Source organism: Megalopta genalis, chromosome 15 (assembly GCF_051020955.1).
Source record: "Megalopta genalis isolate 19385.01 chromosome 15, iyMegGena1_principal, whole genome shotgun sequence".
Lineage (NCBI taxonomy): Eukaryota > Metazoa > Arthropoda > Insecta > Hymenoptera > Halictidae > Megalopta > Megalopta genalis.
This window is the reverse complement of record NC_135027.1, coordinates 7,126,553-7,152,619: the sequence shown is the minus strand read 5'-3', so window position 1 is coordinate 7,152,619 and position 26,067 is coordinate 7,126,553. Positions and strand designations below refer to the sequence as shown.

The 26,067-nt window shown below is 39.1% G+C and overlaps 1 protein-coding gene across 11 annotated transcripts in view; it reads right to left on the bottom strand.

Moving 5' to 3' along the window:
• The window catches only part of Oamb (Octopamine receptor in mushroom bodies), a 183,983-nt gene that overhangs the window by 71,711 nt on the left and 86,205 nt on the right, over nt 1-26,067 (bottom strand). Inside the window, exon 1 of one of the 11 annotated variants that reach the window (XM_076526720.1) lies at nt 14,049-14,199. The exons of the other annotated variants lie outside the window; for them this stretch is intronic. The gene's annotated coding sequence lies outside the window, so the exon portion shown is untranslated. Of the gene's footprint in view, nt 1-14,048; nt 14,200-26,067 lie in introns of those variants that run through there. 11 annotated transcript variants of the gene reach the window in all.

Here is a 26,067-nt window from a genome sequence, read left to right as displayed (position 1 = left end):
TGGAATGCTCGATTATGAAAATTTTCGATCGTCAGTATTTACAGTCGTTAAAAATTCTAATCGTTAAAATGTTTAATCCTTAGAAATTTCAATCGTTGAATTCTTTAATCGTTAAAATTTCCAATCCTCCGATTTTTAACACTTTTACTGTCGCGCCGACAGTCTCGAAGATTTCATGAAATTAAAGTATTTTATTTGATCAAATTGAAAATGAAATGTTAAGTAGTGTAACATCGATCGCAACCAATATAAAATTGGAAAAGCATAATAGATTAGCGTGAGGATTAATTTTCGAATTTTAATTACTCCAGATAGTTTTATCCAAATTCGATGAAGATCGTAATAAAGCAATTTCAAAATTGTTGAAATACGAGAAACGAAATTTTTAAGCATTACAAAGTTAATAAATGGATAATAAAAGACTAATAATCGTGATCTATAGTTCGCGAGTTTAGGAGATCAATTGGGCATGAATCGCATACTTCACGCAGCAACGAAAAATTTGCAAGTCTATGGTACCGACAAAATGCAGTTTCCAATCATCGCGAAGCTAAATTCAATAATAAAACGTAGAACATGCGTGGCTTTCAACTTGCAATCGTAAAATATTCATTTTACACATGGCGCAGTAAATAAATCTGCGATCTTTCCAGACTGACAGAACGCAGTCTTCGATTATTTCGCGAAACCAAACTAAATACTAAACTAAACGAGGGAAAGAAATTTTGCGATCTCGAAATATCAACAATTTCACACAAAATAAAATTGCACAATAAACAACAAATAAAATTCTCTATACATGGTCGAACAAGAAAAATGCATTCGTCGATCGCTGCGAAGCTAAATAAATAAAATAATACAAAAAGAAACAGCCCGGCTGAAACCATCGACATTTCAGCACGCAGAAACAAACAAAAAATACACACCTATGCGATAGAAGCTAGAAATACCGATGTGCAAAGGCCACTAAAAATTCTGCAGAATAAAAAATATCGAATCGATCATTCTACACAAATATATCGAATTTTTCACGTGTCTACAAAAATGGCGGCCGATCCGCCGGGTTGTAAATTCCAGGGCAGTTTGTCACTGGCAATTCCGCAAGGGTCGGAGTCGCCCCTTTAATCGCGGCACTTTCGTCTCGAAAACGCGGGATTGCGAGCGACAAGCCTTTGGACGACCCTAGAATTGCGGTTGATCTTTCGAGGCTCTCATAATGGAGCGAGCCGGCACAATGCCTGCAGAACGAGCAGCACAATGAAGTTGCAAAGCTCGACCGGCCAGCCATTAATCGGCTACAATGTTCGTTATTAAGCTGGTCAGTTATTACCCCCACCAGCGGCCGCGGATCGCAAACATTGTATTCTTCTGTGCCGGCCGGTGTCGTTCTCCATTTACCGAACGAGTAACCGCGACGAGCGCGGTTTTCGTTCGATCGAGAAACCCGATATTTCCGCTCGGTTACCGTTAATTGACTGTCCGACAGTTTTCGAGCGTGTTCGTTACGTTGTTTCCGAAACCGGTCGGCGAATGTTGTCAATTTTTATTCGCGAACGCGTTGTTTTTCCGTCCTCTGTCCTCAACTCTCAGAACGTTCATTCTCAACTAAACGAATTTTTCGTGCTCGAATCGTAGATGTTACGCGAACGATCGTTATCCAGGATTGTTCTGTACACTCTCCCGAATAGAATGGTATATATATTTTTAGTATTGCGAACGTTCCGTCGCGTTCAAATGACGTTCGAAGTGGGAGAGACGCTGGAAGGCTTTTTAACCCTTTCGCTACGGCGGTTCAGTCCGCCGTAGCGCCCCTCCTGAACGGAACCACCCGCCGAAATTGTGCACATTGCGCGTGGATAGTGTATTTGGGAAGAAAAAGGATTTTTCTTTAAAACAATATAGTTATAATTTCTGCATAAGGTATAAAGTTATTTAATAGGTAAAAAAAGTTTCATTAACAATGGAAAAAGTGAAGAAATAATATATAATATACAGTAATAAAATAAAACATAATATTCATAATACAAAACATAATACATAATAATTAGTCCTAAAGTTAGTACTTTCGATTTTCTATCCCTTTATGACATGTAACACAATAATAATGGGAAATGCAGGTAGAACAAATATAACTTGAATGGTGTGTCGTTTATTTCGGACTGTCGTTTGTTTGTTTCGTCAAAAGATTCACGCAATACCAGCATGTCGGATATATCCGGCGTTCGTCCCCAGAGGGCGATCATGTGGATGTCGGATATATCCGGCGTTCGGCTCCGCGAGTGTTCATATGGATGACGGATATATCCGTCGTTCGGAGCGAAAGGGTTAAGACGCGTTTCAATTTATCTTCAAAATTAAGAGTATTTATAATCTTCATCCATTTTAACATAAATCATTGATTTGCGCACCTAACGAAGCGTTCCAAACACTGTAGAAAACAGTGGAGAATGAGAAATTCGTGTTCCAGTCTAAATAATGAACACTATGTTCGTGCGAATGCAAGAAAGGATCTACGGAGCAGGAGGCAAGATTTTCCCGGGGATCGACGTAACTGATTTCATCCCGTAAACTGCGAGAGAGGGATGGGACGATCGATGGCCAAGTTAAAAAGCGAATCGGGCCGTCGAAGACCGTAACGGAGACCCGTAGCGGGCGTCCCCGTAATTTTTCTTTTATACAGGACTTCTGGGAATTCGAGTTTGCGACGCGGCGCGACGTTGATCAGCTCGTCGAAAGGGGGTCGTTTCTATCCACGCCGGGACATCGTTTCTCACCCCTCACCTACGTCCTGCAGGAGCTCGTTCGAGCGTGCGAAACATCCCTTAGGAGAGCGGGAAACCCGGGCGAGAGAGGGTGTGATTTTCTTGCGCGAGTTTCTTGTTGATCGTGGAACTTCGTCGGACAATATTTCGCTGCCCGGAACCGAGGGGAAAGTCGTCGGGCTTCGTCGAAATTTGATTAAATTTGGTCCCGGATATTAATACTGTGTCCGGTGACCTTGGCTCCACGGGAAAACAGAGTCTTCAACGAACCATACGCTTCAGGACGATAATCGAGCCTGTTTTGTCCGTACGTTCGGTTAGTCGACTAACGTACATGCGCGACCGAACTATTGTACGCTCGATTCGCGCTTCCTACGGCAAACTAATGACGTGGAAGGGTCTCTAGTAGTCTTAGAGAACTTTATTTTTTGTGTTGCACTCTCTGCGAGCGCTGGTGGAAGAATGCTCTTCCAACGCTGGAAAGTCGTGGAAGAGCACCCGTGGATGGAGGTAGATTGTTTATTATTGGTCAAGGCACGAATCACCCCTTGGAGGGGGGTGTCTGCCTTGACCCTTGTTGGGGCCTGAGAGGGTTTCCCCAATGGTGGGACCTTTTTATGGCCCTTGTCTCTGGACGCAACAGAGCCGTTTATTTTGAAAGTGGCATAAGAGTCACTTTACCGTAATGAAAAGTGGTGATTTTTTAATGTTTATACGAAATTATTTATACTGAGAAAAATATCAGTATCCCGAGATAACAAATACAAGTAAATCTTCACGAAAGTTAGCATCCATATTTTTAAACGCGTTAAAACGCAAACCCTTAAATATATCGACTTAAAAACAAAGTGACTTGTGCCACTTTCAAAATAAACGGCTCAATTGTTCTGTACTAACAACAATTTTTCTCTAAGGAAAAGAATAGTTCTTGTAAAACAATAACGTTCAGCTAAATGACGAGATCCGAATGAGAAGTTTTACTTCGCGTTCTAATTAAATAATGATAAATAAATAGTAACAAAATAATTCTGAAAACTTCGAATCAACTAGACCGTGTATCTTTATGGAAATTCCCAACTGTCGTGCGTTATTCCATAAGAGTCAAAATCCGAGAAAAATCTGGTTCGTCGACGAAAATGTAAAAATGAAATACAAATATTATTGATTCGTATTCATTTGCATGTTTCCTCGTATTTCAGTATTTTCTACCGTACTATTTTATCCGTGTTGTTTTTTTTTATTAAGTAAACAGTTTTATTACATAAAAATTAAATAAATATTTCCGTGTTCATTGCGTTATCCAGAAACATCGATCTATCGAACAGCAATATAAATATTCAACGATGACAAGTAGACAATTCAATAAAGTAGACAAGACAATAATCGTAATCAAAATCGATGACAATCTCGTACCTCCTGATAAGCGTTCCGTAACAGGTAGCTTCACCATAAACCCCGAACGAGTACGCACAAGCGGAGCAAAGCAGATGGAACGCGAGCAGGAGGAGGAAAAAGGAAACGCAGGCGAAAGCGCATAAACAAATCAGGCGAATCGATAAGTGTGTCAGCAGTTACAGCCGGAAATGGGACAAAGGTGGCAAATGCTGTTCCGTGGCGAGAATTCGTCGCGAGCGGGAAGAGGGCGGGATCGCGGGGCGGGAGAAGCCCGAGCACGGCGAGGAACGTCGAATGCATGTGCAGGAGTTTATCAGAACGCTGTTGCCCGTATATTGCACCGGTGTGCATACAGTATGCATGACTTAAGTGCGCCGAACAAGGCCAGCCACTTAACAAGCCATTATTAACTACGGAATGTCTGCGGAGAAGTTCCGGGCCGCAGTCGGGCCGCTTTCGGCCCCGCCGAGATTTTCACGTGCTCCGCGGCCGGGCGTCGCTCGCTTATTCCGCAGTTAGCCTTAATAATGGCGTTTGTTTCGTTTCATACGACTGTCGCGGGGCTCGGCAACGAGAAAGAGGGAGAAAGGGCTCGGCAGAGAAGGGTTTCCCAGTGTTACCGCCGTTGCGACCGCGGGATTTGTCGGAAGTTTTGCCGCGGTAACCGCGACACTCGTTCTGCATGAGAATAAGCCGAGCCCGTCTATGATCCTGCGAACTCGTACGCGACGCGAATTTTACTTATTGCTACACGGATTTACATACGACACCTTCCCGCGATTTAATAGAAACGTTACCGGGCTCCTGGGGAATCGGTTGCTACGGATAATGTCGCGACAAGTGTTTTCTGGGAGAAAATGAACATTGGATGCACGCTATCGCTTCGTCAAGTTTATGTAACACCTGCAGTCTTTAGACAGTTTGTAACAACTTCGAATTCTGTCATGTCGAATTGCATCGCTTTCTAACAAATATTTTTATAAGCGCCGCTTCACTTTTTTTTCAGAGAGATATTGCAGAAAATATTGCTTAGGTTTGTGATAACTGGAATGTAATAACTGCGAATTTTTCTGCGTACAAATTGTCTATATGGATCGCAAGGGGAAAGAAACCAACTGGCAACATCATTCTTCCTTCAAACGTCTTACAAAATTAAAAACAATACAATTGACATTTCACAATTGCAACTGCTCAATTGTGCCACGAATGAGTTTCATTGTTTGAGTTTTATTTATCAGTTTTATTTCGATCATATTGCTCTCTTTTTTAAACCATATTTCATGCAGGATTTTTCTCTTTAAATATTTTTAGTTTGCTTTATTATTGAATCGTAAATAAAATTACAAATATTCTGCTACAAGAGTAATTTTAGATCAGCAACGGATACAGTTTCTGGGTAACGTAATTACGGCAAGGTTCTTTTATTTAGAATACATTTCATCGAATTTTGTTCACTGCACTGCACACAGTCCGCTGTAATTCTTTTGTAACCAGTGCCGTTTCCGTACTCCGTGGAATGGAATTAACAAGAAAGAATGCACTCGCCAACGCGGCCTGCGATATCATGACTAATTTCCTTCTAATATAATTTCACGGTTGCAGGGTGGATTTTATGGATGCGTGGTAAATGAGAACGTGCGATCTTTATTCTGCTTTTAGTATTACTAGAATGAAAACTGCTCGGTTTCAACCTGTTAATTAGAAGTTAATTATGACTACACTGCGAATTCAATGCATTTATAACAAACTTAGACTACTCGCGTAGAAAGCGATAATTACCTAAAATGAGTTTAACAACGTTCTAAAACAAGAAATATATAAACAGGCAATTTTATTCAACTGTTACAACGGCCGTGGATAGTATTTTATTTAAATACTAGTTGCTGAGTATTTTTATAGCTGCTGACATTAACAAAACGTTTCTCTAAAAGATTTGTTGATAAACTTTTTCAATTAAGCTATATTCATCAAGTATTTTATTTATCAATTTTTGTCAATATATTTTCTAAAATATTTCTTCTGGACACGTTAGTTTTTCTATGGACCATTACGACACTTGAAGAAATTTATTGTCAGAAACTAAATAATTAAATTATATGATTACAAAATTGTGAAATTGTAAAATTGTAAAATTATAAGATTATAAAATTACAAAATTTAATAACCGCGCGAGTCGGATTTGCACTTCAAACTTTTGAAAATTCAGCAAAATGTATAAAACTGACGTATGAATTAATGGGCCTAATAGCATTTTGATTTTCTTTTTACAACAAGTTATGCTCACGAAGGAAACATTCGTTCAATTCTAATTATTGTAAAATGACGGAAGAAAATGAACGTACATTACATAAGTCTGAGCAGCTACTTTCGGGTTAATGAACACAAAAATAGAAATACATCGAAAATAAACTCGCATCGCATCGTCATCAGGCCAAAGCAGACTAAAACAACCACCGCTTCTAAAAGACAAGGAAACCCCGACAAAGAGAAGCCAAGGAACTTTCGAGGACCCTTGACGATCCGAAGTTTCAAGCAACAGTGGGACTTCCTGCGGTGCAGACAGGCTGTCGGTTCGATCAAAAATCCTTGAAATTGCCGCGGGGGATCCGACCCGCGGGATGCATTAACCCCGAAACGGAAATAAAAAAAGGCGGGAAGACGATGTGTCGCGGCCGTTTGCGTTATCTCGTGAAAATCCTTTCAGAAAGTTTCGCGGGTCGGCAGGCTAAAGGCAGGCCGCGTGCAAATGCTGGCGAAGTTCCGGGGCTTGTAATCGGGATCAGGACATTTAGGCTTGCGGCCTCGACGCGCAGCATAGTGATGCATTTACCCCGAAAACGCGGTGAAAGGTCATTTTGTAAAAATATCCACGCAATGACACATTTATCCGTTAATAGCTAATTGATTTGATATAATAGCTAATATATTTTATAATTTAATTTACTATGACTTTTGTTGTACCATTGGTTCATTTTGGACGTGAATGTACAGTTTCGAAGTGACCTATATGCAAATCACACGAAACTGCAATTTATTTATCACATTATTTGCAATTCTTTTAATTATTCTAATCAAACGATGAGTGACCAAATTTGATGTGTACACATTTTTCTATTGTCCATATTTTTTGAGCTCTATCTAATTAAATATATAAATAATTTTATAAATAATATAATTATATATATATAATAATAATATAATATATTAATATAATTATAATAATTATATTATAATAATATAATATAATAATATAATTATATTAATATAATTATAAATAATTTGCGGTGTCGCGAGGTGCAGTGTTCGTTTTGGTCACATTTCAATGGTTTTACCATTCCTTAAAAAAAAAAATTGGCTGCTACTAGAAGCTGTTGGAGTAGTTCGCAAGAGCTCCGGACGAAATTGCGGAGCAGTGCCGGAAATGTTTAATAATTTTTTAATAATTTGCTGTGCTTAACACTTGGTTATTTAGCATATTTTATAATTATATATTTGTTTATAAACGTTGTGAAAACACAGATTCTGCAACATATTCTCTAATACACGCATATAATGGCTTATCGTGAAATGTCAAAAAGTTGGACATAAATATATGATTTCAGTCAGAAAACGTTTTTTAGCGCGTGTTTGAGGTAATTGCTCTACCATGCAACAAAGTTTCTACTCGCACCCACTCGCTCCAGGATTAATCTACACCGTTGAATCGTAAAATGAAGCTCCGAGGCTCGGATAACACCGTCGGAAAAATATAGTTTCTAATATCCGAAACCGTGGGCGGAAACCGTGGAACTTCGTTCGTTCTTGGATATCACTTCGGAAAATTAGACCGCGGATTTTATGGGTCTGCGACGAGAATGGGTCTCACAAGGAGAGGATATGTCAAGGTTATGTCAGGCGTGACGCTCACTTTTCGATGAGATTTTGCACAGCGGTGGAGCTCGTCAAATTGAATCCAATGATTCTTGGGTGCTTCTAGACCGCGACAACTTTAACCGATTTAGTAAACTGGGCCCGCTAACAAATCAGAATCATTCAAATGATATGGAGGCAGTTTGATACAAATTTATTTCGTGTTAAAAAAAATACTTTCGTGAATTTTTTTTCGAAATAAAATCGAATAAATCGAAATTTATTTCGAAATAATTTCGTGACCGACTGCAGTTCCTTGCAGTCTTCTGTACGCGATTATGCAATAATACGCATTTTTCTTATTCTTGTACGACACAGTACAGTATAATAATAATAATATGACTGCGAATTTTATGCATTTATGAGAAGAATGTGTAGACGATAGATAAACCACTCGAAAGACCACAAGATTTTGAAAATGCTGCTACATTATTTTCAATCTATTAGATTAATAAGAAAAAAGAGCTACTATTTCACTTTATTTCGTTACAATTGAAATAGGCAATTTTTATTTTGCATAAAGATCCGCAGTCTAATAATGATAATAACACCTGTTACTATTATTATTCTAAATCCTTCAGAAAAAAAATAAGAAAATGATATCATACAAAATAATGCAAATTCAGTTAAAATTGCTTATAAAAACATAAGAGCATCACGGGCCCAAGTAGACGCAGTCGTGGTCGTTCTTTTCGGTTGAAATAATCGTAATTGCAATGCTTAATAAAATCATGGTTCCAACGTATGGTTGCACGCGATTGGCCGAGGATTTCGCGGACAGCCGTGGCGGCGCAATTTTTGTGAGCCGACGCGCGTCTTCATGACCCAACGGGCAGAACAATGGAGCGCCCGGGTACGAGTGTCTTCTCCGTCAACCTGCTGTCTTCTTTGTACCGGAAACAATGGGTCCCGGAGACTGAAAGAGCTGTTCTTCTTTCTTGGCCGATTTCGCGCGGCCTGCCTCCTCCAGCTCCACTTTCCCGCGGCCCTTTTTCGCATTCACCTGTCACCGGCTCCGCCGACCTACCTGGGAAACCCGGTTCGAAACTTCCCGCGCGTAATTCGATTCCCGGCAAACAATCCACGGCTCGTTTCGAACTAGACCAGCTCGTTGCGATTCAAACTCGAGTTTCGTGGACGAAAGAAACTTCTCTCGCCCGTGAATCGTTTAAATCGACCGTCAATGCGTTCCCAAGTTGGCGGCGTGTGCGAACTGTTTTTAATTGCACCACCACTCTTTAGGCCAATTCTGCGTCCAGCCGCTCGCTAAAGTGTTTAAGGTGTTAGCAAAATTGTTGAACCATTTCGCTGATTTTTAGATAGTATCATATTTCGGCAACGGATTCTGGCCGTAAACCGTATTCGGTTACGTTAACTAAATCGATGGCCAGATTTTGCGTGTTCATGGCGAAATAAGAAGCTGATAGATCAAATTGTGAAGAGAACGATTGTATAAGAAGAATAAGAACGATTGTATAATATTGTTACGGCATTCTCAAGTTATTGAAATTATTAGGAGAAATGATTTACATTTATTTCATCTCTGTTTCTTGCAATCGTATTGGATAATGTTAATTTTGCATGACCAGTCGATACTAATAAAAAGACTGCTGATTGTTTTTGCAAAATGATAAGAGTCTCTGCATCATAGAATATCGATCTAAATGTAATAATTATTTAAATATTATTCAGAATATTATTAAATATTGTTTAGAATCCCTACGTTTCATTCTAATATTTTATCAATTTATTAAATATAGCATTAACACGTTGACTGCCACGTGTATTTACAACAAAATCTCCTACAGGCCACCCGTGCCGCTATAGGAAGCGTGCGCTGTTAATTCATATCTGTTTCTGTTCCTGCATGAACAGTTGGAATCTTTGCCGAGTACCGAATGGTATAACTTAAAATCTCTGCCCTTATTTGTTTTCAATAATGAAAAGAGATCGGATTGCCCGGAAGGAGAAGCATAAATAAAATTACATCGTCAGATTCTGATTTGGATACTGATAAATATAATCTCTTAGTGATAATGAATGTTATGAAGATACTATTGACGAGATTTTACGAGAGAATTGGTCATGGAAGAAGAAAGAAATGTTGATGATACCGAGGAAGCTACAGTTCAAATAAAAGATACGAAATGGACCGATCAGAGGCACGAGCATATCCGAAAAAACAAACAACTTTTTGTCCAAGCTGTCCTGATCAACCTCAACTTTGCAGAGAATGTTTTAATGTTATACACTGCGAATAATTTTTTTAATAAACCATTTTTATAAGAATTCAATAGTTTCATTACCTCCTGTAGAATATTTGTCGAAATATTTTCGGAAATCCTTTGTAAGTAGTCAAATCAGCGTCACCCGAATTACGGGTGACGTGGCCTGATGAGAACTTTTGCTGTCACCCGAATACGGGTGACGCGGCAGTCAACGTGTTAAATCATGAACACACCGACAGCAATTTCACACACGTAACACGTAACAATCTATTTTATATTGGTTTCATATATTGTATTTTGAAATTGTTGATATTATGCGAAGTCTTCTATAGAAAATGTTTAAATACATTTCTTAATTTAAGTATATACGTTACAATAATTGTCAATAATCAATAACTGTAGTCCATCTTGTTAATAAAACCTGAGAAGAAAAGACACACATAACTTTATCGATCCCCGTGGCCATGAATCCCGGAAAATCCGTGATTCGGCGTTGGAGATCGAACGATCGACGACCGTTCGCACCCAAAAACACAATAACGGGGATGTTTTTCGGCGTGGATCGTGCGAGGGATTTATCGGGGCCGTCCCCGGCGACATTAATAATTAGCCTAATGACAAAAGCCGGCCTCGGGGCCGGACGTGGCGCTCGCACGGCAAACAGACGGCGAATTTGGTCGGCCGGTGCGCGTTATTTCCGACGAATTACGGCATTTGATCGTAACCTGGAAACGTTTTACACACCGCCACCGTTTCGGGCCGGCCTTACCCTACCAATGTCCGGTGATTACAGAGCCGTGGTTTAAGATTAACTAACCGAAACGCGAGCCGCGTCCGGCGGTTCTGTTTCCTTCTCTCTGGTCGAATGATAAGAGATCCCCGAAACGATTCGTACGAGCCGTTTTATATTAGGTCGTCCCAGATGTTCGTGCCGCGAATACATTTAGATTTTCCGCGCGGTGTGTAAACACGGACCGATAAGCGATCGAAGGAAATGAGTTTATACTACTATATCGAGTTCGGTCTTGAGAAGGCGTTTCGTAGGAGAGGATAGTGAACGGCAAGCATACTTCCGTTTTTTGCACAGTGGAAAACCAAGAGCGTAATCATTCTCAGCGTCTTGAGCTGAGAAAATTGTACATTCGCTTCCAAAAGTACGAAATATCTGTTCGAAATCATTCACTGTAGATCGTTGCATGATCTTATTTGAAAATAAAATTAATATATCGATCCGATTGAAGTAAATGGCGATTTCAAACAATGAATTATTTCGTTTTATTAATTCATATTATTTTAACGTACTCCTTCGAGTTAGTTTTTCTAATGTCCCCAATGTATTGATAAGTTGGTTAAAATTGAGCGAAAATTTGAATTAGTTGTCAGAAACTAGAGAGTCGGATAGCAATATTTATAGTCTGCGATAAAAGAAAATAGGAACAGTGAACGGCACGAACTTATGGGGCCATTTAATAGTACTATGCCGAGCACCGTACGATATCGCCTTGAGTATATCAGAGCGGAATTTACAGCATCGAACAGCTGCGATTTTATGACAGAAGTTGTTTCGTTCCGTTGCCTACGCAGTTCCTCGGTTATGTGTGTTATTCCTACCCCGGTTAACACGATATTCGATTACGCGGCCTGATTCCACACTATTTCTGGTTTTATACGTGACTTTGATTCCAGTTAATATGCGATTATGCCACAAATTATTTCGTTGTAATCGGTTCTTCTATTATGCATGTTATTTCATCATGTTATATGCCATTGTACGTTGGTCTAGTACAGCTCAGTTAGTATGTTATTCCATTAAATTACTTCGTTATAACATACTTTTTGCGCGTGTTCTATTTTTATGCTATTATCATCGTGACGGACTGTCTGAATTAGCATTGGTTAAACGGGAAAATGTGATTCATGCATTTTCAAAATATTCATATAAAGACAGCTGTCTGATTTGTCTCTGAACGAACAGAGGTTAGAATTAGGTACAGTGACAGACATTAACATTCGGACACCATTTAAAACAGAATGTAACTTCTTTTAAATCGGACGAAATTAATTTAATTTTTTGCGAGACGTTAGAAGGACCTTTCTAATGTACAGCGACGAATATACTAGTAATTTCTTCCGGAAATGCCAAATTTCGGGTTGCTGTGAATTTCCCTGGGCTAGTCCTACGTCTATGTAATTTAGTGCTATATCGATGTTAAGGGTTGACGGAGTCGGTTAAGAGCGTGATGCGGCTCGCGACGCGACAAAATGGTCTATGTGGATGTGGGTCTGGTAAGAAAAACTGCGGAGCTACAAGGTACGTGACAAGTACTAGGTACGTGACCGTCGAATCGTGGCATGTGGCCTCCGAATTACCTTCGAATCGTGGCATATGGTCTCCGAATTGCCTTCGAATTATGGCATGTGTTCTCCGAATTGCCTTCGAATTATGGCATGTGTTCTCCGAATTGCCTTCGAATTATGGCATGTGTTCTCCGAATTGCCTTCGAATCGTGATATGTAGCCTCCGAATTACCTTCGAATCGTGGCATATGGTCTCCGAATTGCCTTCGAATTATGGCATGTGTTCTCTGAATTGCCTTCGAATCGTGATATGTAGCCTCCGAATTACTTTCGAATCGTGTCATATGGCCTCCGAATTGCCTTCGAATCGGGGCAAAAAATTAGAAATAAAAAAGTTAAGTCATCGTTTTCATTCTAGCATTACTATGTATCCATATTAATGTACACCGGCATGCTGGCCGATGTCTTTTTTTTCCAACTGCCCCGTGTTTCTATAAAAACGAGCCTTAAGACTCGAAGAATCGCGACTTAGTAATCTCAGAGATCTGCCGGTTTCAATTCCGTCCGCGAACATTTCTGGGAGAAATTACGGTACTTTCTTTAATTCTGTTATCACTTGGAGTGGAACAAAAAGATCAGAAACTCACGCTTTTTTTTAACTTTTTTATCTTACCTAGCCTACAATGAAAATTTAAAAAAATTCGTTTTATAGATCTCGGTAATTTACATGCAAATCGATTAAAATATTCGACTAAAAGAAATTCATTCGAATAATCATCTCAGATAAATATTTATTCGAAACAATCCGAATAATGCCCGACTCTGATTAGAATACGATAAATATATTGGGTTGGCAACTAAGTAATTGCCGATTTGTTCAATGAAATAAAAAATTTTGTTTTACTTGGAAGGAAGTTTAATCTGTAATGTATTTTCCATTTTGTTCGATGACCTTTTGCCATCTCTCTGACAACTTGAAAATTCCACGCTCGTAGAAAGTCTGATCCTTTTCGGCCAAAAGACTGAGTTAAGTGAGATTTTACAGCGTCATCGTCGTTAAAAGTTTTACCACGAAGGGAATTGTCCAGGGATCGAAATAAGTGGTAATCCGATGGCGCGAGATCAGGGCTATATGGTGGGTGTAACATCAATTCCCAATCAATATCCATCAATTTTTGCCGAGTGGACAAAGACGTGTGCGACCTAGCATTGTCCTGCTGGAAAATCACACCTTTACGATTGACCAATTCTGGTCGCTTTTCCTTGACCGCTGCATTCAATTTGTCCAGTTGCTAACATTCACGGATAATAAAAAATAACATAATAATAATAATAATTTTATAATATAACATTTACGGATATCATAAAAATGGGAGTAAGAGACATCTATAACTGAAATCGGCAATTACTTAGTTGCCAACCCAATATATATATAGTACATATAATAAGTACATACTTCCGTGACGATTATACTCGTTCTATCCGAAGGATCTAAACAGGAGGATTCGTTGGAGAAAACAAAGCAACGCGAGAAGACGGATGCGTTGAAGAGGAACGCGTCTAAACACCAATATCTCCGCGATAGTAACTGATCCGACAGCGACGAGAGGGATGTTTGTCGGTCCATTCAGATGAACATTTAATCGATAAAAATACCACGACGTCGCGTCGGGCAAACGATAATTCACCGAGGCCCGATTCGATACACGTGTTCCGCGTAATGTTCGAGCACGCCGAGCGCAATCCGTGCCCACGGTATTGACTTTAATAAGCCTCATTGACATTCAGCAGCCGCCTCGTTCACTCTCTCTCCTCTCTCTCTCTCCCTCTCTCTTTCACTCTCTCTTTCCCTCTCTCCCCCCTCTCTCTCTCTCTCTCCTTTGGCTTCCCCGCTCTTCGCCGCGTGACACCGGCGTCGACAATCACCGGCGCACCGGTGAATGAAGAGAGCGGCAGCCAGGGAGAGATGGAGATGGATTGGTGGATTGATGGAGAAAGGCAGAGAGAGAGTGAAAGATGGAGAGCTAGGGAGAAAGAGAGACACAGAGAGGAAGATAGAAATCTGAAGAGAGGGAGAGAGGGACAGATAGAAAGCTAAAGAGAGAGAGAGAGAGAAAGAAAGATAGAAAGCTAAAGGGAGAGCAAGGGGAAGGTAGAAAGCTAGAGAGAGAGAGGGAGAGAGAGAGAAAGGGGGATGAAGATAGAAACATAGAGAAAGAGAGAAACCTAGAGAGAGAGAGAGAAAGCTAAAGAGAGAGAGAGAAAGGGGGATGAAGATAGAAACATAGAGAAAGAGAGAAACCTAGAGAGAGAGAGAAAGCTAAAGAGAGAGAGAGAAAGATAGGAAACTAGTGAAAGAGAGAGGGAGAAAGATAGAAAGAGCTAAAGAGTGAGAGCGAGGGAGAGAAAGATAGAAACCTAGAGACAGAGAGGGAGAGAGAGAGAGAGAAAGGTAGAGAAAAAGAGAGACAGAGAGAGACCGGCTTAATTATCGATTGTCGCGACACCGATTTCTCATTCATGCCCGCGTAATGAGGCGAATTATTCATTCGCGAGGCCGCGGCGCGCCGGCAGGACCTCCGAGCACACCGTAGCATGGTTTTTCCAAACGCGTAATCGTTTTAGCGAGTTTCTGTGCTCGGTCCACCCCATGTGATTGCCACTCCGGGGATATTCATGGCTCGTCCGAGCAAATATACTGAGGCGCGTGAATTACTCGGCCCCCGTAGAACGGAGCAACGAATTTTATTGTCGGTAAATAATCTGTATTTTGCGCTGCGCCTTTTCGACCGACGCAAATGCAGCCTTTGTTCGGCTTATATTTTATTAACGCCTCGCAAATTTTTGATAACGCACTCTCCTTTTTCAAAAGTCAATTTCTACGCATTTATTCACCGTGCCAATTCTTGCAAATTAATTTGCGTTGATTGACACAATTGTTTACGTAGATTTAGGAATGTATCATCGTGCATGTATTAGCGATTTCGCTGTTTTGCTATCAGTTGGTATATTTCGGAAATCAGTTCTTGTGGATTTATTAGCTATGCGAGAATCGGTTTCGTTTTGGAAATTAATTTATGCTCGCCGAGGGTGATGCAGTAGTTTGTCCAGATTTTGGAATGCATTTTGCCGCGTTTTTCAGTGACGCGGTTAATTGATTCTTGTCGTTTCGCTGGCTTTGCTGTCGCAATCGTTTGTCACGATTGGGAACACAATTATTACGTATCTACAAACAACGAAACTGTTTGTCCAAATTAATTGTTACGTGTTCGTCGATGAAGCTATTATTCGCTTAGATTTAGGAGTACATCTTTTTTGTTACTATATCGAGCGACAAATATTTTGTTAGGCTATTGAAGAGGCCTTACACACACACAGAGCAATCATTATAGTAAATATCGACTGTTTCGATTTTATTTTATTAGATGAATCATCTCTTACGTCCGTGAAATTTTCGCAAATAGTCTAATCGTCAGTCTGCGCCTAGAAATGAATTTTTTTCTGCTCCGTGAATGAAAAATATGCGATGCGGATCTTCGAGAGAATTTTGTACGAAGCTTCAGATTTCGATTGATCAAACGAATTGCTCCAATTGTCTCACGTTCTCATAGGAACTGTAACAGCAGTCACGTTCAATGGACTCAAAGAACAATCCTCTAAATTCAGACATTACGATCGGCATAATTGTGTAATTGCTTTAGGTCGAGTCGTAACTTCGTGCGGATGTTTGCAAAGTCGACATTTGATTGCTGCTATTAGCGAAGACAATTGACTTCGAAATGACAGCTGTATGTCCGCGCTATCTTTCGCGAACACATTTTGTTGCGAACGATAACTAAGCTGCAGTGATTTCTACATTTGTAGCATTCAAATAATCGATATCATTTGGATCTTGAAATTCTGGGGTTATTTCTATTAATATAGTAATTTTACAATGATAAGTTAGTATGACTGATTGATTTGCCGAGGAATTCGTAGAGGCGATCCTCATCCGTCTGTCAGAGAATAGTGCGGAATTCGTGCGATGTTAAAGAACCCCTTACACTTGGGTGCCACTGATGCTGTTACTTAAAAAATAGCATTTCGGTTTTATTATTATTATTTTTTCATACTGTAAGCATACATTTAAAATGCTTGAACCAAAACGTAAAATCTTTTATTCATTAGTTCCTATAAAATTTCACAGCTTTCATTATCTATAATCTAATTTGTACAATACAATCGTTACGATACGATATAACTTAATCCATCGCACTCAGAGAACATTCTTAAATCGAAATATGAGGAATTCTAGCCAACTGTTCCTTCAAGTCGGAATAAAATTCTGTGCTCTTTTTACTACTATTTAATCGTTCGATTAAATATTGGCAAACAATAAATATAAACTTTCTTCTTCATCGAAGAATTCATTACGATCGTAAAAGATCTAATAATCGTAATAACACGTTGACTGTGCCGCGTCACCCGTATTCGGGTGACAGCAAAAGTTCTCATCAGGCCACGTCACCCGTAATTCGGGTGACGCTGATTTGACTACTTACAAAGGATTTCCGAAAATATTTCGACAAATATTCTACAGGAGGTAATGAAACTATTGAATTCTTATAAAAATGGTTTATTAAACAAATTATTCGCAGTGTATAACATTAAAACATTCTCTGCAAAGTTGAGGTTGATCAGGACAGCTTGGACAAAAAGTTGTTTGTTTTTTCAGATATGCTCGTGCCTCTGATCGGTCCATTTCGTATCTTTTATTTGAACTGTAGCTTCCTCGGTATCATCAATATTTCTTTCTTCTTCCATGACCAATTCTCTCTCGTAAAATCTCGTCAATAGTATCTTCATAACATTCATTATCACTAAGATTATATTTATCAGTATCCAAATCAGAATCTGACGATGTAATTTCATTTATGCTTCTCCTTCCGGGCAATCCGATCTCTTTTCATTATTGAAAACAAATAAGGGCAGAGATTTTAAGTTATACCATTCGGTACTCGGCAAAGATTCCAACTGTTCATGCAGGAACAGAAACAGATATGAATTAACAGCGCACGCTTCCTATAGCGGCACGGGTGGCCTGTAGGAGATTTTGTTGTAAATACGCGTGGCAGTCAACGTGTTAATGCTATATTTAATAAATTGATAAAATATTAGAATCAAACGTAGGGATTCTAAACAATATTTAATAATATTCTGAATAATATTTAAATAATTATTACATTTAGATCGATATTCTATGATGCAGAGACTCTTATCATTTTGCAAAAACAAGCAGCAGTCTTTATATTAGTATCGACTGGTCATGCAAAATTAACATTATCCAATACGATTGCAAGAAACAGAGATGAAATAAATGTAAATCATTTCTCCTAATAAAAATAAGGGCAGAGGTTTTAAGTTATACCATTCGGTACTCGGCCGGAGAAATTTCGTGGCATTGTCGTTTTTCGCTGCATCAAATATGAAAAACTCGCTCGCGGCCGAAGACAGGCAGTTACCGGAGCACTTTGGATCGGATCGGAATTAATTATGCGTGTGCAGCATATCGCACGGAACGCGTTCGAAATCCGCGTGGAAACGGATCGCGTAGATTTCCCGTCGTCCGATCACGACGGCTAATATTTCGCAAACGCGGGTCGGCTATTCTATTATCCCCCCGGAACACAGATTTTCGCGGAGCGTTGACGCGGCTACAAATTCCTCGGATTCCCCGGTAAACCCGGCCTCCGTTTAATCAGATACGAGCGCCATTACGCCTCGTTATCCGTCGGCCGGCATAATGCGGCTGGTTCCGCGCGCACAAAAGATCCCGGCCACGTGTAACTATTAACAGTGTATCGCGCGATAAACCGTAACGAAGTGAACGATCCTGATCGCCCGCGCTAATTACCGTTACCATACCCTTTTTACCGTCCGCCATCATGGTCCAGCCACTCCCTTCTTCGCTTCCTCTCCCGTTGCCGAATTACATCGTTCACCGGCTATTAGATCACTATACTGCCGAATTTCATTTTACTTTTTGCGTTCATCCTTATCCCCGTGTCATATTTCTCTCCGACTCCTAATAAATTGTACTTCGTTTAATCAGTTATGAACTATACTAATAATCTCATTTTAACCGCTCAACGACGGGATCCGTACGAAATACGCGCACGTATATATATATATACATATATATTGTATTCATTAATAACTAAATAACGTTACAATCTTAGTAACATTAACATTGTGACATTAATTTTATAATATTAACGCAATGTTATTATCATTACTAGCATCAACATTATTAACATTATTAACATTATTATCGAGTATCTAGCTTTAGAATTACTTTGAGTAACTATAAAGGTGTCTGATATTTTTATTATTAATTCACACGATTAAGGGAAATGCATTGGATCAATTGGCTTTTTCGAATTGCATCTTGAGAAAGAGAAATAGGTTTTACGTACAAATGTATTCCTTCCTTATTCTTTTAACGCGAGTAGAAGAATTGTATAATAAAATTGACGTTATAACAAAAATAGAAAAAAAATAGAAAAATAAAAAATAAAATTGATTGTATATAATAAAACAAGGTTGTACAATAAAATAAAGTTATACGATGAAATGAAGTTGTATAATAAAGTAGGATTGCCCAATAAATAGCAATTTTCGCGCAGCTCTACGAAAATTACGCTAAAAACTCACCAGCATGTAAAATTACGTAGAACGTCTACACCGCGAAATCATCCTCGAAAACGTCACGATTACCCGAACGCAAGCACGGGATAATATTAACTAAACCAACGAGCCTTTTTCGTTATAACGTTCCAGCGTTCCACGAAAGGGCCGTGTCGCAATTAACAGAACACCGCAATAACGAAATTATACCGAGCCAAACGGCGACGCTCGAACGCGCTAATGACGGCAGCGCAACGAAGACGGATTATCATCATTATAATAATATCATTTCCTGTCCGGACGTCGGTCAGCCAACGATTAACCCCGATACGGAACACCGGTCCGGAAGTAATAAGCACGGCCCGATGATCAAAAGTGAATTTCGAAATTGGACATCGCGCGCCGGGTCCGCGCCGGGTCCGCGCCGTTTTTTTCCCAGCAGCGTTTCATTTCGTAAAAATTCGATCCGGCCATCGTTGGTACGGTTTCCGAAGGACTCTATAGGTCCGAACTGCCGCGATTTTATGATGGAGGCTGGTCGGGGTTATTCTGGCCCTGGCTGGAGTTCCATTTCATTATATTGCTTCGTTGTGCTGTATCAGCAAGGTTATTTTGATCCTGGTTTACGTGTAATGGAACGCGGATGTTTAGGCGAATTCTCGCAGGGAATTCGCGTCCGAGGAAAATTAAGCGAGATTTTATGTCCTGCGATTCAATTCTGCGCTCATGCCGTGGGGCATTTTGTCTGATACGTCGCGTACGAAATTGGTGTTTGGGGAAGATCATCGTAATCTAATTGGGTGGTTCGACTAATTATTGATATACTGCATCCTTTGTTATAATCTACATTTCTTGTACATTTTACAAACATTTATGTAAAACAATTATTCGATCGAATTCCTTTTATTTGTGTATTTTATTCGAATAACAATTATTCATTATCCATAAGAAATTATTCTATCTATTTATTCGAACAATTCTTCATTCTTTATTCGAATAAATTATTCCAATAATTCTTAATTTTTTATATTCGAATAAATTACTCGAACAGAAATTCTAGAATTATTCGAATAATATAATGCGTCGATCATTCTTTCTTTTACGCAATTTTTTAAGTACGTATTTTTTAAGATAACTTAGTTATGCAAACAATGATCAGTCTACTCGAAAGTAACAAACTTTTACACGGACGTAATTAATGAATAAGCTATCGAAAAAAACGGTATATTTTATAATCTTGATTCAAACGGATTACATTAGGTCTACCAGAAAGTTCTGTCCGTTTTTGAATTGAAATATAACACAATTTTCGTACATTTAATAATATTTATTGTAGAATATACTTTCCATCGTTACTTATAGCTTCTTGCCAGCGCGATGGCATCTTGTAAATGCCATTTTTTAAAAATGATTTATTTTTAGAGGCGAAGAACTCGACTAGTGCTTGGTTGACATCAGCTTCAGTTTTGAATTTTTTTTCCTGTAAAAAGTTTTGCAAAGAGAGAAACAAGTGATAATCGGAGGGTGCTAGGTCTGGGGAGTATGGTTGATGCGACAGAATTTCTCGGCCTAGCTCTGCGATTTTCTGACGAGTCGCCAAAGCAGCATGTGGTCTGGCATTATCGTCGCTAGCCATGTTTTCACGATCGTGTCTCACTTAACACGTTCCGTGCCGAGCTTTTTTTACTCGAATCTTCACACTTTGATATTTTACTAAAACTTGATGTATTACGTGCAATTATTAATTCTCGTACACATAACAACGTAACAAAAACTTATCAACGACCATTCTTGCGGTGGAAATTGATTCTTCGGTTCTAAATTTCTTGTTAACAATTTGTTCAGTTCACTAAGTAAACATGCAAGCGTGTACCATCGATGGTACACGTGGCACGGAACGTGTTAATAATGACATGAGACATCTTTGTTTCAGTTTATTTAGGAGAGTACATGTGTGTAAATGCAATGATAAAGAGAGATGGTCATATATGTCTCAAATCAACATGTGCATATGAGTTGAAACTTGAAGTGACACTATCAGACAGAACTTTCCGGTAGACCTAATATATAAGCAGGTTTTTATAATTCAAATTCAAACAATTCACATCCAAAAACTTGTTGGATTTTCTATATATTTTAGTTACGAGAAAAACTATCGTTGAAAGACCCTTTAGAACTACCGGAAAGTCGCCGTTCATTGCAGGTGAACTCGATAAAATCGGCAACGAATCGCTGGGGAACCTGCGTCACAGATCACCTGCTAGATGAACCTAACCGTAGCCGGAGCTAACAACAGCCGTTCACGATTCAGCGAGCACAATGCTCGCCTAATGCGGTGTTTCGAAGTTCGGCTCGCAGAAGATTACCGAAGAATAATATTTACCGTCCGCGTGCGCCCGCGCGCGCGGCGGGAGCATCGCTCCTGGCAAAGGATGAAGCAGTTTACCGGCGCGGGAAAGCGTCCGGGAAACTCGATTCCGATTTCAGGACAGCAATCCGGAAAACTAAACTCGGCATAACAATGATTTCGGGATGAAGCCGCGCGACGGAGCCGTTGTAATTCAATTACACGAAGTTGAATCGACCGAAGCCGAACCAGAGAGCAAAGGTCTCTCTATTTCTGTCTCTCTGTCTCTCTTTCTCCCTCTGTCCCCTTCAGGTTCCTTCCGCGCTTTTGATAAAGTGAACGGCGAAGAAAAGCGCTAAGTGGCGAATGAAAGAACTCGAGGAGAAGCTCGGCGTTCGCGTGGCAGATAATCGCTTGGAAAATGCGAAACTTCGCCGGAAATTACGTAAAGGTCAGGAGCATGCACCCGTTCACGCAAACGTACACGTCTCGACATACACGCGAGCGCGCGCGCTTATATACACCTGTCGCGACCTTCTTCCTCCCAAGAAACTTTTCAATTTTTAACGCTCGATTTCCGCGGCCGCCGATTCGACGAGGAAATAGTAATCTTTCCGTCGACGCCATACTTCAGCGCTATGGTTATCTCTGATACGCTCTCTACGGCTAAACCGTGCTCTCGACTGAGATTTAGAGCGATTTCGGAGGCTGTGTTTGTTTGCCACTGTTCTGATTCCATCGGTTCGATTATTCACTCAGTTTCGAAGCGTTTATGGAACAGTTTTTCACACAGCGCTTTCTGGCAGAGCTAAAATAAATTACTTTGAACTGCATAACGATTCTAATCAATTCAAATTAACGTAGCCACGTTGTTAGCTTGTTTTAATCTTTTCATTGCTTTGAATCAGATCTACTGATTTTGCTATAAACGCATGAAATCCGCAGTCTGATTATCACGCATAAAGTCTTTGATATAGAAAATTGAAATTTACACGACACTGAATTTTCTATAGCAATGAATTTGAGCGTGAAACAAGTAGGTCTGATTTAAAACTATGAAAAGGTGACAAGAAGTATGTTAAAATTTTTGAAAAAAATCTTTATCCATTGTAGAGTGCCTTAATTAGTTTCTTAATATAGGTTCTCGTTTATAAGGGACATTTTCGGCTCTGTTAAGAAATCTTCCAATGAGGAACAGTGTTCAATTATAATTGAAAAATGAAACTGTCAGACGGATGGGAAAAGATCGCATCGGAAAACGGCACAACTAGCGTTGATTAAATAAATCCCACATATAATTAATCTAACGTGAAACATTCCTATTCGATGTCTCTACAGTCATACTTCACATAATTTGAAACTAAACATACCGAGCAGTAAAATTGATAAATCAAATTATTATCAAATCAAATTATTCGAACTATTTATTCGAATACAGAACTATTTGAACAAACAGATGAAATAATTTATGACGAATAACGAATCATTCTTATTATTCGAATAAAACATTCGACTGAAACGTAGTCGTTCGGATAATCATCTTCGATAAATATTCGTAACAATTGGAATAGTGACAACTCCGGTTTCGATGCGAAGTTCCGCTGATCCTGTGGACAGATTTGCGTCCGTTCGCGAACGTTTGCGAGCGATTAGGACGATTCCGGCAACGAGGAGATCAGGTGTGCGCGCGGTTTCTCGAAGATCGGCGGAGTCTTCGGGTCCAGTCGCGTAACAATTTGCGGATTGTTCTGAACGCGTTCCGAACGACGGCCTGCAATTCAATTAACCCAATTGACTCGAGATAGCCGGTACGTGGTCCTAACACGGGACGTCGCTCGAATGTCAATATTTGTCAATGGCCAAACGGCAATAGGCGCCTAGTCGTTGCACGTGCGTGCGCCCCGAGCTCGCTCGCGTTTAAGCTCGAATTCGTACGCGGATAACCGAACAAAAATTTCGCTGTACTCGGCGTCCTTTGAATCGCGGGAACCGATTGCGAGCTATGTACACGAGGCTGAAACATGCGAGTAAATAAATGCACGACGTTGAAGCAGAATTTCGAACGGTCCCTCGAATTTTTATGCGTCCACGTAGCGCAGAAGTTGCGCAAATCTCGACGAAATTCATTTCTCTCTTGGAAATAGACTGTCCTCGAGGGTGCTACAATCTACACGATCTAGAATTGTACAATCTCGGAGCTGTTTTCTTATTCAGATGAGGAAACTATCTTCATTGCATATCAGATGGTTACTTGAACCATTTATGGCATTAGAACAAGGACTAAGGCGGTTCGAGGATCAAATAGAATGTAATTCAATGCTGCTTAACCCCTTAATGCACAATTTAAAAAAAAAAAACCGATAAAAAAAATCAATCTTTTTTATCTAAGAAAATACATATTTGGACCTTAATTTCAATAAATATGTAAAAAAATGCAAAAATTACTAAAAATACAATAAAAATAGTGGATAAATAATTATAGTGAATATTGAATCGCATTGCAGATCGAATTTTGTACCCATCGTACTGTTTTTCAATTACCAGTTACTATTTTGAAGGGGAAGGAGGAGACGAAAAAAACAACTGAAAAATATTTAATTTTTCCTAAATTTGTAATAATATAATAATAATATTTATTAGCTGAAAAATATATAATAAACTAAAACTATTCAAAATTTTCTTTTGTATGGTAAATTTCAAAACAAGGTGCAGCACATAGCCCAACATTCCTTATTTCAACATTAGAAAACATACCTTTTATACACTAAAAATCCAATTTACTCTCTATAAAAATACACCATAAAACAAAAACGTTTTTATATGTTGACACTAATAATATTTGTAAAAAATAAAAAACAATTGTCTTTGAAGAAATTCACTTTGATAACGTCTACTTTACTTCACGACTTGCTCACGAATAATACACGAAATGTTCATAAGTGCCATCCTAAAAGTGCATATTTTATTCCTGAATAAGCAAAAAATAGAAAGAGATCGGAGATAACTGGAGAGTAATAAATAAATTAGTCATAACAAAACTCACAAAAGTGCCAACGCTAATTAGATACGCAATAATGGATATAGATAGATAGAAACAATTACCAGGTCAGAGATGCTTATAAGTGTCACCCTAAAAGGCCATATTTTATAATCCCAAATAAACAAACTTTACAGCTTACAATACAGAATTACACGATGAATATCAATAAATTGAATGTTTTCCTTGGTTTTTATTAAGTTATTTTTACTGCCCGGATATATTCGAATCTGAACATTTTAGCGACATAAGTTGCGACGCCGACCGTATATATACGGGTCTGCACATTTTGGCCGGTTTTGCACGCCCGTGTTAATACGTTTCTGCGCGTTAAGGGGTTAATGCGTTAAGCAACTTGTCTTATTTGGTAGGAAAAAAGATGTGGAACCCATAGCTGTGAAAGATATTACACTGATATTACACCTATATTGTTATTACGCCATTTTCTTATTTTGTTCTTACATCATTGTCTTATTTTGTTATTATATAATGTTCCTCGGAATACACGCTTAAAATCACGATAAATCGACTGCGAATTTTATTAGGTCGAATATAAACATTTAAAAAACACATGGAAACATTTAAAAAATTGGATATAATACTGTTGCATTATCTTCAACTGATTAAAATTACTTAGAGACGGAATGAATGTCTATGTAATTCCTGTATCTTGCGATTAGTGAGGACAGATTTTATTTGGCATAAAAATCCGTGTTCCACTACACGAAAATATTAAATCAAAATGTTGTGGAACTTCGTTGAACACGTAGAGGATACAACTATGTATGATGGAATTCTGTTTGCTTGTCCAAATCCATTTTGATAGGGTAAAATTGATCCCTGAAAATACGCGAATTATTTCAAGAACTTCCAGACTGGTGATTTTCTTTTGTAAACACTGCATTAAGAATCGTAATCTTTCGAAGATTAATTGGTTCGAGATGAAGTTGTTTGAAGGTAAAATTGTTTGGAAAAATCGCTCGGAGTCCAATAATGTCCAAGAAAATGATTGCAGCAAGTTTCTGTGCGACGGAAGCGGGACTGAAGAAATTACCGATACAATCCCGAGGAACTTTAATCTCCCAGGAAGATCAGACGAATTCGGTCCGTACCTTTTCGAATAATATTTCATAATCCCCGGGGATGCATTCCTCGAGATCTTCTTCTCCTCCGCTAAAAAATCGTCCCGTGCACGGAAGCGATCGATCGACTGAAAATTTTGATTCAAGTATCGAGCGTAATTGCGGAGAAAGATTTTGCTCCATAAAGCAGGCGAATTGAAAGCGTGGGTCCGCCAATATGTACGTGTAAACAATTTTCATTTATTCTGCACAATAATTTTATTCTAATCGGGAGATAGGTCAGTGTCAGACACCTCTATTTAATCACGACTTTGTAGAAATGAATTATGTTTTTCATTTTACA